The sequence below is a fragment of the Bacillus rossius genome, chromosome 1, assembly GCF_032445375.1.
Source record: "Bacillus rossius redtenbacheri isolate Brsri chromosome 1, Brsri_v3, whole genome shotgun sequence".
NCBI lineage: Eukaryota > Metazoa > Arthropoda > Insecta > Phasmatodea > Bacillidae > Bacillus > Bacillus rossius.
In genome coordinates, this window is record NC_086330.1 from 166380313 (window position 1) to 166394287 (window position 13975).

Below are 13975 nucleotides of genomic sequence, written 5' to 3' on the forward strand. Positions count from 1 at the left end.
AATCTTTTCAATACTTCTGTGAGAATATCATGGCTTAATAGGTGTGTCTGCTAACAAAGACCACCAGATCAGGAAAGTACACTTGGTAATGTTTAGTGTTGGCCGTCACTCAGCTAGTGCATTTGTTGGGACAGCCTAGTCAGTGATTTTTCTGTGTGAATGAATCGGGATGATAAGTGCGATGCTCGCTGGTGTTTTTAACACGGTATCGCCTCCAAGCGCAAGTCTTCTCGTCGTGCATAGGTACCACTATAAAATTTCAGCGGAGAAATGAAGATGAAGGGTATAGCAAGATCATTGAGTTTTCTCAAAAATCTGTCCCGTATGTTACACCCATGAAAAATGACTCTCAAAACAAGCGTTTTTGCTTGATTCTTTCTTATAAAAATTCTGTTCAGAAACGAAGCTTTATCTTAAATGCTTTTCGTAAAATGATGCCATTCGAACATGTTGAGTAGTTTTCAGATATCATGGTTTCTTCTGAATCCCGGGCGGACTGAGCTAGCTGTTGCAAGAATGCGGGAAAACCAGGGTTTGGATTCTGATCCAGAGGTCCTTTATCCATGGTGTGCCAAAATCTTTACAGGCGAGAGATGACATCATTTCTTCTCTATACATATTGAGTAAAAATTTTGATCTATAAACTTCTGTTAAAGGTTTGTCAGAAATAATAATTTTAAAAAAAAGTTTACGACTGATTGTCCTAACCACTTGCCAAGGAAATACGCCTATTAAGTTAGAAATTATTATTTTTTAAATAATAAAGAAAGTATTTAAGACAGAATGTTGATCATCCGTATAAATTTTCTTGAAAATACAAATTTTTAAAACCACTGCAAAATTGTTTGAAATTGTAAATTGATTTTCGTGCAATGGTTATAATTCACTAATTTATTTACGTTGAATGTTACTAAAGTCTTTTTACCACCAGTAATTTCAATAAAATCATTTGCTTCAGTGACAATTTTCATAGTGGTTGTAAAAATGTATTTAATTAAAAGTTATGTATACACTCAATGTAAACTTTAAAATTATTTATGAATTATTTTCTCTAAAATAAGCTGTTTAGCTTGAAACTTTAAGGCAAATATTAGCCATGGGAAGCATGTTTAGATTATAAGATTTAGTTATTTTATTTTTTATTTTTTGCAACAAACCTGCAGCTGACGTTTGTCAGTTAAAATCTGACATATAACGTAGAGGATATTTCACATCTGATGCTTGATTCTTAAACGTTTAGATTGTTTATCCATTATTAATATTTTTATGCCACGTAGAAGTAAAAAAAAAAACTGTTAATTATTATATTTTCTTTTGTGACTATACAGAAAATCATTGTTACTTTCCAATGATTGGAATACTGTTAGAAACTACAATAAATTTACGGAATTAAAAAAAATATTTTAACTCGTATAAACAAAGAGGTTTCAGTAATTTCAAATAATCGTAGCCTCTAAAAAACTTTGCTGTATTTCGAATTCCGAGTTGTATGTTTCGTTCTAAACCAAGGTTAACACTTACATTGGCAACATAAGCGTGTTCTTACTGTATAATTAAGCGATTTTTTTAATATATCTAGAATACTACTTTGCATTATTCGTGTTAAAAGTAAGTTAACTCAATGTCTGTAAATTTACGAAAATCGCCGTAAACTTATGATGTGAAGATCCCTGGATATTTAGTGAGCATTCTTTTACGTTACCTATTTAAAACGTGAATAGTTTAACATTGTATTCAAAAACGTTTAATTGCCTTAAATCTCGGACCGAATGAGCGGGGCAGTCAGGATCCAGACCATCGCGAGTGGTTCGTGTCCGAGTAAACACTGCAAGGCCAGTAGTATAGCATGCATAGTAGTATATAGTCCTACACATTATTTTAACTTTTGTAACAACAAAGAAAAAAAAACAATTAGTATACCAAAAAAACTTTTAGAGGTAAATTATAAGTCAGATCAAACAAACTACTAATTACTAGTATAAAACTATGTATATATATGTCTGTCGGGAACGCATGTTGCCGTGTTATTCTGCGGCGCACTCGCTACTAAGTTGGCCCTTACCGCCAGCCGGTCCTTCCATCAGCACTCAGTGGTATTAGCGGGCTTCGCTTTCGGAACAGACCTCGCCCACCAGGGGGGCGGAGGAGGGGGAAAAGAATAAAATAAGGAAGTAATATATATATAAGTATATAAAAGCCTGAGGTGTGGTGAAATCAAGCCAGCATCTCGGTGCCAACTGGAAAAAAATCGCGCAGAAGCGCCGGCGAAACGCGACGCACGTCTGCGAATAATTCAATTCTCTGCCCACCATTTTTTTTTCAGCTTTACTTTGGCATGCCCGGCGGGAGCAGACGGCGCGAATGGGTTTCGGAAAGAGCGCCGCTCGCGGCATGTGGTTGCGTTAAGCGGCGTTCCGTTTCACACGCCAAGCACACGGGAGATGCGTGCAACGCGATGATCTGGTCTTTATTTTCTTTTTCTGCGCGAAGGCAAAATGGAGCGGAACACACGCGATGCGCAGTTTCGTTTCAAGCACGCGCGGAATGCATTGTTCATTTTTCTCACTGACGGAGACATTTTGGTTGTGCGGGATTTGGAATGTGGCGTATTTTGTCACCACGAACGAAAATAAAGTAGTATGAATTCCAAATTATTGATACGAGCGTGCGTCATTTGACAGTTGATGTATGTTTAAATAGGTAAGAAAATCCATATTTTAAACACAGTAATAGAAATTAGGTTTAATTTTGGTAAAATGGAAGGTTTGGGTATGATTATTCCTAAAATCTTAAATCTACACATCCTTTTAGTTTTGTTGTTTCTGTGACAAATAATTTAAACAGATGTCCTCATATTGTAATCTCTTGGGTGAAGGATTTCGCTCAAGTAATGATTACGAACAATTACGCCCTTTTTTTACTCATTATGATAAACTAAGTGAATATCTTTTTAAAAATATGTGTCGCACAGCCACAAATGCAAGGGATGCTATTATGTAAATATTAGAAACAGGTTTTGAAAAAAAAAAATTATGTGACAAAAAAATTTACATCGCGTGTGGGACCGAGTTTTAGCGTCTCTTCAACATATGGGTAAACAGAAACGGTGAGAGTTGATTAGATTCGGTTGGAGTTTTGACAGAATGAATAGGTGAGAGGAAACAGAAGTACCCCAAAAAAATCGATTGGTTAATGACAACTTTTGCCACTGTCAAATATCCATTTCTACACCGCCGGCAATCGAACCGAGCTCACTAGGGTGGTAGGCGAGTGGACGAACAAATTAACCGCAATGACCATGTTCAGGAATTGGGGTAGGGTAAACCATACTTCCTATTATCAAAACCTATTCGTTCGATTAATGATTCATGCAATCAGTAATTTTGATTTAGTACAATTTTTGCAGGTTTGCACTTTTCTCATGGAAAAAAACTTAAGAATGCAGAATCTATAAACGAGGAATATTCGTAAAGTAAGCTCCGTTAGGTCATTAAAAATATTTGTGTAAGGTTTATATTTACATTTGTAATTTACTACAGACCTGCCTTAGACTTTTACATAATCTCTATTCAGTTCCAAGCACTTTCTGCAAAACTGCTTTCGTTTCTTTAACTCCTGCATAGAAGTTACGCCGCCTGAAAATTAAACCTGTTCACAATAAAAATTGTGTATATTTGCTGTAATTGTTGACCCAAGTTTCAAAAAATCATCCAATATCGTACCAAAACACGTTTGCCATGAATTTTCTTGTACGGAGATTGTTAAACGTTTTCCAGGGATGTGTACAAAGCGCCTGTTCCTAGGCTACACGCATTGCGTATTCGAAGTCTATGATGCCTAAGGCCAACGGGTCTGTTCCATGGTATCTGTTCTGAAGTTTAATTCAACTGATTAGCAATTCGATAGTAAAACAAATCGTAACTATATAAAGACTAATATTAATGAGTGAGTATGTATATAAACGAGTTTTTCTTGTCCCGTATGCGTTCCTATACCAATCATCCGAACGAGATCAAACTTTGATGGGTTTTCGTGCGCATGCCCGCGGAAAATTTTCAAAATTAGTACAATAATTTTACTATTAATGGCAAGCGAGCGGTTTTAAATAATATGTTTGTTTATCGGCAGTCCGTGTGTTTTCGTTGTATGGATGCCTACACAAAACATAATAAAATAAAATAAAATATAATATAGAAATAGAGTGATAAAAAGGAAATATATATAAAGAGGTACAGACATAAAGAGAGGTAAAGCAAATTAAACAGAGAGATAGATAAATATATAACGATATTTGGCATATAGTTAGAGATATCATGAGATAAAGGAGATAGTGGGAGATATGTATTGACATATAGAGAGATAGAGAGATAAAGATAAATATAGATATATATAGATGTAGAGAGATAGAGGTATTTATAATTGTAGATATAGATATAGAGCGAGATAGTGGGATATATTAAGAGATAGAGAGCGACATAAAGAAGTAGAGAAGTAGAGATATATAGATGTATTGATACATATATGTAGAAAGAGAGATAGGTATATAGATGCATATATAGAGTGATTTTGAAAGGGGTATAAATAAAGAGATAGAGAATTAGTGAGACAGATAGAGTGATGGTAGTATATGTGTAGCTACTTCAAACAAATTACAAAAACATATAATGAGGCATGGCAACGCCTGAGCATAAGCTTGTAAGAAACAAAAATTGAAAACATATACCCACAGAGAACAAGTCTAAATCAACTGATGTCAAGCAGATGGACCCAATAATAACCCTAAACAGGTAATGTAAAAAACATGACGACGATAGCACAAACGAACACATTCAAACTTTAAATATCGAAAGCACAAGTATTCCTTGGAAATATTTTAGCCATGAAAAAATAACAGCACAGACGAACACTGTGGGATAAGGGTGTATACCATTTGTCCGAATGTACGAGCGGTGTTAGTTTCGGTAGCCACCTCCCAGTGTGATAACTGTTATTGCTGATTGGCGGCCTATCTGCCGTGCTGGGGTTGGCTGTCAAGTAGGAGGCAGGGCGGAGCAAGGTCGAGTGGGTGGGAGACACCATCCGCCTCTCTAAGCGAGGAGAGTTGGCCGCTCGGACAAGTGGTCACTCGGACAAGTGGTCATTCGAACAAAAAGAGCTTGGAGAAGTGGTCGTTCGGAGAAGTGTACATTCGGACAAATGTTAGGCCCCCGTGTCCTAACACTGTCGAAACAGTTTCAACAAGTACAAGAAAATGCAGACAGACCGCAAACCTGAACGACTCAGCAAACAAACAAACAAAAATATTAAAATATACAGGTATTATTGACAACACAACAATGACAGCACTGAAAGACACAGTATATTTCCATTAACAATACATTTGCGACGTTACGTGAAGTGACATTTGTTCCCGTCACCAGGGACAAACAAACTAATATCGGGGACTGGAAAACACGGAGTTTATATATGTCCGACCTCCTTATTTATTTCTTATCTTGCACTCCTTTTCATAACAAAAAAGCATAACTGCAATGGCGTTTGTCCAAAAAATTTTATTTTATCATGAAAACATTTGTTGAAAAAAAAATCGATCTTTTTTAACTTTATACTTAATAAGTAGTCGAAATCTAGTGTCATTAAAATAAAATACGTGTTTCCAAAGTTTTAAAGAAACAAATAATACTGTGCTGCAGAACAACAACAATTAAAGAAGCACCTGTGGCAATTCACTGGAATACTCAGCCAAGTCTAATAAGTCTAATAAGACTAATACGTCCTATCCATAATGATTTCACATGCACGCTTATGACGTAACGCAAACTAACGTCTCCAATTATTGAAGACACATCCGATTACTTTAGAAACGAAAGTATGCTGCGACGTCTGCGACGTTGATCTGTGGCACCATTGGTTTTTTATTGTATTCACACTCCAAAGATATATCACATTACCCTCTACAATGGGATGGATCACACTGGATAATGAAAAACACGCATAAGTCATCGGTGGAGTTATACTTAGGAGAGTGTCCATAACCGCGTGTTATTAGAAATGTTGAGCTCATTGTTTGGTTACTATTGCGTGTCAAAAGAATATCAACATGGAAATCTTTTACATAAAAGGAACCAAGCGAACTTTTTTTGTTTTCATTTTTGAGTTACCTACACCAAGTGCATAAGAAACCTATTACAGGATACAAGAAATTTCGTTCTATTTATATGAATAAACTGTACATGTTTCTTATGCCTACCTACCGCTGTTACTTTGTTTAGCAGTTTTCAGGTGTAAGGATGCATTTCCGGACATGGGTTTCTTAATAAAAAGTTTTCCACACATCTACATCTACCATCCCTATCAATTTGTAACACATATTCATGGCCACGCTGTATAAGATTTCATACAACGTATCACATATATTAAATAAGTTCTTATTGACTTTATTAGATAAAATTATCCGGTCTGGGTTCATCATCACATAAAAATGTCATGTGATGAGGTTTCTTCACCCCCAACCCCCTCCATTCCTTCTTGTCTTCCTACTATCAGAAAAACAAAAATGAACTTTGTACTGAGAAATAAAATTTCAGTTTATTACAAATTACTAGTTTTAAATAATAACGATATTTACGTTTCAAAATTAGAACTTACAGTTAGTTGGTGCAACATCACGTCTTTGAAATTCTACGTGTGAGATAGCAATTCATTTGAGAAGAGTTTGAGATAGCCTATTATATTTATTATTTATATGGGTTTTCCTCATTAAAAGGACTATCGGGATATTTCAATGGCCAAATTATTCCTGCAGGTCCTTTAGATATTCGTGATAAATGCTTGGGCTTTCTGGTCCGGTTCATCGGGAACTCATTTCGCCACTACTGCCTCACAAGAGAGGAGCTCCATAAAAACATCCACTGCCATTCCCCGGAATTAGCGACGTGCTCTGTTCCTCCCGACACCACACGGTAGGGGAAGCAACAATTTGGAGAAAACATCAGGACAGACACGGACGAAGCGTGCGAGGAGGACGATGTGATCGGGAGACAAAAGAAATACAAATAAAAACAAACGCCGACAATAATGGTCACGTGCTTTTGCGGCTACCGGAAAAGAAAAGGAACTACAAAAAAAAGTTCTTTGGCCATGAACCACAAGAAACATCCCAAGAAGGAAATTTCCTCCAGTCTCTTCGCTTTTGGGGGATACTCTTTAGATGCTAATTGCGTTTAAGTACGATGAAAGTGAGTGGAATTTTTTTGTCTCCTTGTGGAACCGAACAAGAGCAGCAATCTCTATGCTCGGTGCCTCGATTCTGCGGAGCGCGCGAATAGCTCCAGGAAAACAGGGAGGGAGGTAGATGGTGCAGCGACCCCCTGAGATCGCAGGCCGTGGAACGCGGTAGACAGACCATGAAGTGGGTAGACGGCAAAGGGGGATAGGATAACGGTTTAAGGGGACTGAGAGCGTAAGTGAGGGGGATGGAAACTCCACCAGGAAAGAAGAATTTTACAAACGTGATCCGGTTCCTAAAATAAAAATAAAAAAAAAATCCCTGAAAGAAATAAACATCGTGCGGCGAATAACTAAGCATGCCATCAGCGGTGAGCGGGACAGGAGGGCAAAGCAGGTTTTCAACGCGCGCTCGGTTGAACGAGGGGGGATGCCAACTGCACGGGCTCTTTTGACGGGACAACAGATTGGAAATAACAAAAGTCGATACAGTTTGCCCTTCACGTCAGAAAGAAAATCTGGCATAATGTCCCTCCAACCAGATCTCTGATGCATTTGATCTCGGATTTTTTAAATTGTCGTTTAAAAGCAGGAGTTATCCATAAGCCTAGCATTGTAAACTATGAATCGTTATTTGATTTCTTAACCAAATTGCAAGTCATTTAAGAAACCAATCTTTTTTAGTTATATTTACCAGGTGCATAAGAAACATGTACAGTTTATTCATATAAATAGAACGCAATTTCTTGTATCCTGTAATAGATTTCTTTGGCGCCTTTGGACTTCTACCTTTGGTGCCATGTGAAGTCCCTTGTGTACGCCACTCCTGTACATACCAAGGATGAACTGGTGGGCAGGATACATGCTGCGTTTCAGACCATAGGAAACACACCAGCTGTCTTTCCAATGTGCGACGCAACCTGTTACGGCGCTGCACTGTATGTATCGGGTGTGGCGGAGGACATTTTGAGCAGCAAATGTAAAGCGTACAAATAAACCTGCATAAATACAGATACACATGTGTCGTTATTGACATCCGACGTCACCGTCCCTGCCAGGTTGCCTACCTACCGCTGTTACTTTGTTGCGCAGTTTCAGGTATAAGGATGCATTTCCGGACATGTGTTTCTTAATAAAATGTTTTCCACACATCTACATCTACCATCCCTATCAATTTGTAATACATATTCATGGCCACCCTGTATTCCTAAGTCGTCAACACGTTTACAGTGTCTACTGTATCAAAGGGATATAAAAATAAATTCCTATTAGTTGGCAAATATGGGTGTTTAGCGTCACACATAAATAACCAGTGTGATAAAATTGCTTTAAGGTGAAAATTATGGTTTGAGACACATCTATATTTCACCTAAACAATAATTTAGTTGGTATCACTTGAAAGTAATTCAGATACAAATAAAAATGCCAACCACAAGAAATAAATAAATCGGTCAAGGCTGCCCCAAAAATAAAATAAAATTCGGAGCTGGCTTGCATTTGTCCTCCTGTGAAGAAGGCATTTAATGTTGTAACTCGGCATCAGACGAAAGGGAAAATTTCCGGCAATCGCGCAAACGTTTAAAAATGCTGGGCACGCCAGCGAAAGCAGCGGTCTCTCCTCTTCTTTTCACCAACCTTCAGGCGGCCATCTTTAATACGCTTATGATGTTTACGCAGCTTAAAACTCAGCAATTTCAACTCGTCCGTTGGAAATATTCCAGCTGCTGGAATGGTTGCGTGTAAGGGGGGGGGGGGGGGGGTGGACGACGCAATGCCCATCGCCCACTCCCGAAATCTAATTTAAAACACTAATCCCCTATTCCCCCACGTCATCCCCCTTTTTTATTTCCCGTGCACTTTCGGGAACAAACTGTTTTGATAACGTTTGAAATACGCTACGCGAACCCCTATGTCAGCTACCCCGTTTACCTCTTCCTAATGGTCACGCCTACAATCCCTTCCCTCTTCGAATCTTTCCCCACGTTTACCGTCCCAGAGTTTTAGCCCCCGTGATTTACACGCGCCTACTTCTGGCACCCGCGTTATTATGGCTAAAACAAATACTCCGTAATCCAGCGTGTCCAGGGTTTATAGATCGTGTAGCCGAAGAAGGGGAGGGGCGAGATCTGGGTTGGGCTGTGCCTAGACCTCAGGTGCAAAGTGTTTAAACCCATGCCGGGTAGCGCGGTAGAGCTCCAGGGCACATCTCGGGGGTGGAATTTGTTTGGGAAGCGTAGAGGGGAGGGGAGTCGTTTGCAGAGACGAGTTTTGGTATAGCTGGTGCTCTCTGCTAATGAGGGCGTCGCCTTCTCCCTCCCACCCGCCCCCTCACCCTGCCAGCATCCTCCTTGCCCAGGCGCAAAACCAGGCGTAATTTATCGACGCTGTTAATAATCGCCGGCCACCTGGTCGCGCGCGAGTGAGGCCACTTTGGGGGAGCCGAGGCTCTCGCTTTGCTGCGTGCCAGCTCCCCGACGCGAAAAAAAAATACAAATGTGCCGATGCTAGGCGCGACAACCTTTTACTCTCGCGCCTGGGACGCGTGTAGCGGGCGCACGTGTTTATCTACGCCAAAGATTATTTCCATCGTATTTAGCGTTTTTTTTTTTTTAATTTTGTGTGTAACATCTCAGCTTTGGGTATACGGCAGGAGTAAATAATTTAAATCGCATTGATAGCAAATCTGTAACCATGTTACGGCCATCTGTGGCGGATGGCGCAAATTAGAGTTCTGAAAGAAAATTTATAGTATTAACTATTTAATGAATTTTAACAAAATGAGCAGTAGTTTAATAAAATTAGTTGTCGAAAATAAGGTCCAGAACCATGGTTTGGTATTTTTTCATGTCTTTTTTTTTTTACGTTTATCGAAGCCGTTCGGTTATAGCCTATAGTTAAAAATTTCAGTCTACTAATCAAATTATTCAATAGTCGACGTAGCTGCTCCAGCAGCGATTTTCAGTGGCTGGTGCAAAAATACGTGTGTTTAGCGTCAAGAAAATCATTGTAGTTTAAAATACAATTTGTGTATTTATCACGCTCTGCATTATTTTAAAGAATTTTAACATAATTTTCGTATCCGAGTTACGTATTATAAGATTATATGCAAATGAAAAGTCATGAATTTGCTCGTTACCGAAATTATATGTTATACATCAATGACGAATACTGAAAGACTGCTCAATAGATTTTTTGTATCTTTTGTAATCGTAAACATATTAGGCTTATTTTGTGAGACACAAGTTTGGAAACGAACTTGAGAAGTTAATACGTATACATGAAGGCATTTTCGAGTAAATTCAAAGTTAATAGCATTTTTATATAACCTTATTAACAATTAGATCTTAAAACTGTATTTAGAATAAAATTCATTTATTAACATCTTCCAAATGGAGGTTACACACACTTTATATTTTATTACATTTTAAAATAACATAAACGCATTCGTCAGAAATGTTTTATTAATTTTGTGGCTTCATAGTGTCTAGGGTTAAGTTCCGAAAGTTTGAAAAAATATTTTTGGTGTTTAGAAAATATTTCTGTTTTTAAAATATAGTGTCCAAATCTATGTTTTTGCTTTATTTTTTCCGAGGAGTATAAATCCAATAGGCTTAAAAATCTTGGTAGTTTAGACTCATACTAGAGTCATAAATTCTTAGAAAAATTCGATTATAAAATAAATTATTAATTAGAATGATTTCCATCCTTGGTTCAATCCTTTCTCGACGCAAAAATTGTAATTTACAATAAAATTTATTAATTAAATAAAATATGGTGAACAAATCCTAAAAGAGATATAAATTCATCCTCTACAAGCCTCCATTCCTGTCATTGGTTCGATCCTTGTTCGATCCTTCTCGATTAAACCAATATAAAAACAAACAAAAAAAATTCTACATTTGGCGTTTGACAACAAAACGACCTTGCACGTACCATCGTAAGCTCTAAAAAAGAAGTGAATAATATACTTACTAAATGCTTGGACTTACATGCTGAGTTAGTTATTTCATTGTTTGTTGTCATTATTACTAATTAATAGATTTTTTCCAAAAATGTTTTTTTTCGAAAAATCCCTTACATTTGTTATTGGAAAGAAACATTATTTGTAAGACGTAAAAGGGAAAAATAATTTACTTCTTTATCGCAACAATAAACAGTTTAGTAAATATTTGTTGTGAAATTTTAGACTATACGTAAAATTTATGAGTGTTATCGTGACAAATTCGCAGGAAACGCTATCAAATAAAAGTAATCACAAAGACATAGCGTGTGAAAATGAGCCCATGGAATAAATCTACGGCGCAAGGAAGTCTGTTTGAACATCATTCACTGGTTTGGAGTAGTTCCTCTCCTTTGCGGGAGAAGTGGTCGAATGAATGGAACGCAAACGTTACCATCTCTTCGCGACGAGTCCTCGGCCCTTAGTTAAAATATCACGGTTCGGATCTCCTCCATGGCGGATTAATTCTCACTGCGGGAAGCTACGAGAGTCCTTGTCAGGAAGGAGTGTCTCTTTCTCTCTCTCAATCTTTGTCTATCCATCTTTCTATCTCGGTGTGTTTGCCAAGCGGCGCGTGAGGTCTCGCTAACTAGGAGACACGGCAGAGCTCGTAGACGGCCTCCAGCAGGGCGAGCCGTCGAGGGGAAAATTACCTGCGCCATGAGACAAACCCACTTCTTCTGCCCCGGGTCACAGCTGGCGAGACACTCCTGGCCTGCGCGGAGAGACCTCGCGTGTGCGCGCTGCGCTCCCGAAGCGCCACTGCCTTACTGCTTGCGCTAATTACTGCCATGCCTTTGTGAGCCGGGAGACATGGCAAGGAGACGATCCGAGATAAATAGTGCCATTTTTGAATGGCATTCATACAAATGACTGAAACATTTAAACTTTCCGAAAAAATAAAATATTCTTATTTATAAAAAAAAATTCAGTAACGTTTTAAACTCGGTGTTTGTTTTTATTTTAATGGAGTGAATTAAGAGCGACATTAAAAAGTTTTTTTTTAAAACTAGTTGCAATTCTAACAAGACGTGAAAAGTAATTACCAAGTTATTAGTGTCATTTTATGTCCCTTTGCTTTCTCTTCTTTTACCTACTACAAAATTAACTGTTACCTCTGAATTAATTTTATTTCATGTGTCGGAAACAAGCATAAAATGTGCGAAATTTCTTGTAAACAAGCAAGAAAAATATTTAAATTTTCAGGAGGTGTTTTTAATATTATTACCTTTTATTACAATATTTTCCATTTTGTGGCAATACAATGCGTGAGATTTTGACAATCAACGACCACCCTTATGCTTTACGAATGTTATTTGAAAAATAAATGTTTTATTTACACAAGGTGTTTAGAGACTCAGTTTCTTTGTACATTATACTTAAAATATTATTTTAGATATTTGAATAAAATTTAAATTAAAAAATTATTAGCAATATAGTTTATATATTTATATATCCTAAGAATTTTGTTTTATTGGATTTATTTATAAAATTATTATATTTATTTTTTACCAGAGGGATGCAAAATTCTTAATTATTAGTATTTACATATATTATTTCTTTAAAAACACGAAAAACAGCTCGTTATGATAAAAAATTCGCTTACATTATTTTTATAATAATTTATTATGTCAAACTACGGAGTGTATTTGGTTTATAAGAACATGACATATTCATATAATTTCAGCTTCCCAGACATCTCACAGAGATATTTACAAAATTTGTTTCTTTGTGTAGTTAATTACTTAGTTTTGTTAAGAATAGGCGTGTTGCGAGACGATATGCGCGCACGGACGGGCATACACGCCACCGACCTAAACACCAAGGCTGCGTTTCGTTAGTGTTTCAGTGCACACTAAGCGTGCAAGAAGTAGTTCCCTAACTGAAGCAATGGCACGAAACAGGCGATTCATGCGCTGATTTCAAAGTAAACAAACGTTTGTCAGGGAAGAGACAAATCGTAGTCAGTTGAAAATAATTATTCCAATGTATACTAAAAATAAATCAAGTACATAAAACATATAATAAGGATAATAAAAATAGACATGATGTTTATTCCTCGTCGGAATTGACCCCAGAAAACTCCATTGTTTGGAAGATTTGACATACTTAAATCAGTCATGGCAGGGTGATTTAACCGCTTCGAGGGACAAAGTTAAACCAACTTTCTCGGTGAGCATTGCAGTCACCATTATCGGGGTAGCATTCTCACACAAGCCAAAAAAATTCTGACAATATCCGCGAAAGTATGAGATTTTTATTGATTCTGCAGTGGTTTGCAATTGTCTTCCGGATTTATGAGTTAAGTGGATAGCAAAACACTATGTTGTAACACCCCTCGTGCCTCAAAATAGAATTATTTGGAATTAATTAAAAAAGCCTTGGAAACATGCTGGATAAAAGAACAATAAGTTAAATAAATTGATTTACCAGAGGCGACACGAGGTGGGGAACAAACAAAATTTAGGAACTTCCTGTAACCAGCAAGGAGGAAGTTGGTGGGTCGTTATAATCAATAAATAAAAACTACACGATTAACTTGATCTATAGTTTCCCTGTTTTATTTGCCCTGATGAATTATCTTGTTCCATTATTTTAACATACATAAGGTTTTACATAACAAGTTTCAAAGATTAACAAAAGGAAAACGAAAATAGGCCGGCCTGCACTTACTTAAACCAATTTACATTCTTAGTTTGAAATATAAACATTTGCATTATGAGTTTCACACCCAAAGTTGGATGGATC

At 37.3% G+C, this 13975-nt stretch overlaps 1 protein-coding gene across 1 annotated transcript in view; it reads left to right on the plus strand.

Moving 5' to 3' along the window:
• LOC134527097 (discoidin domain-containing receptor 2-like) overlaps nt 1–13975 on the plus strand; it is a 745508-nt gene that overhangs the window by 502233 nt on the left and 229300 nt on the right. The gene's annotated exons all lie outside the window — the stretch shown is intronic.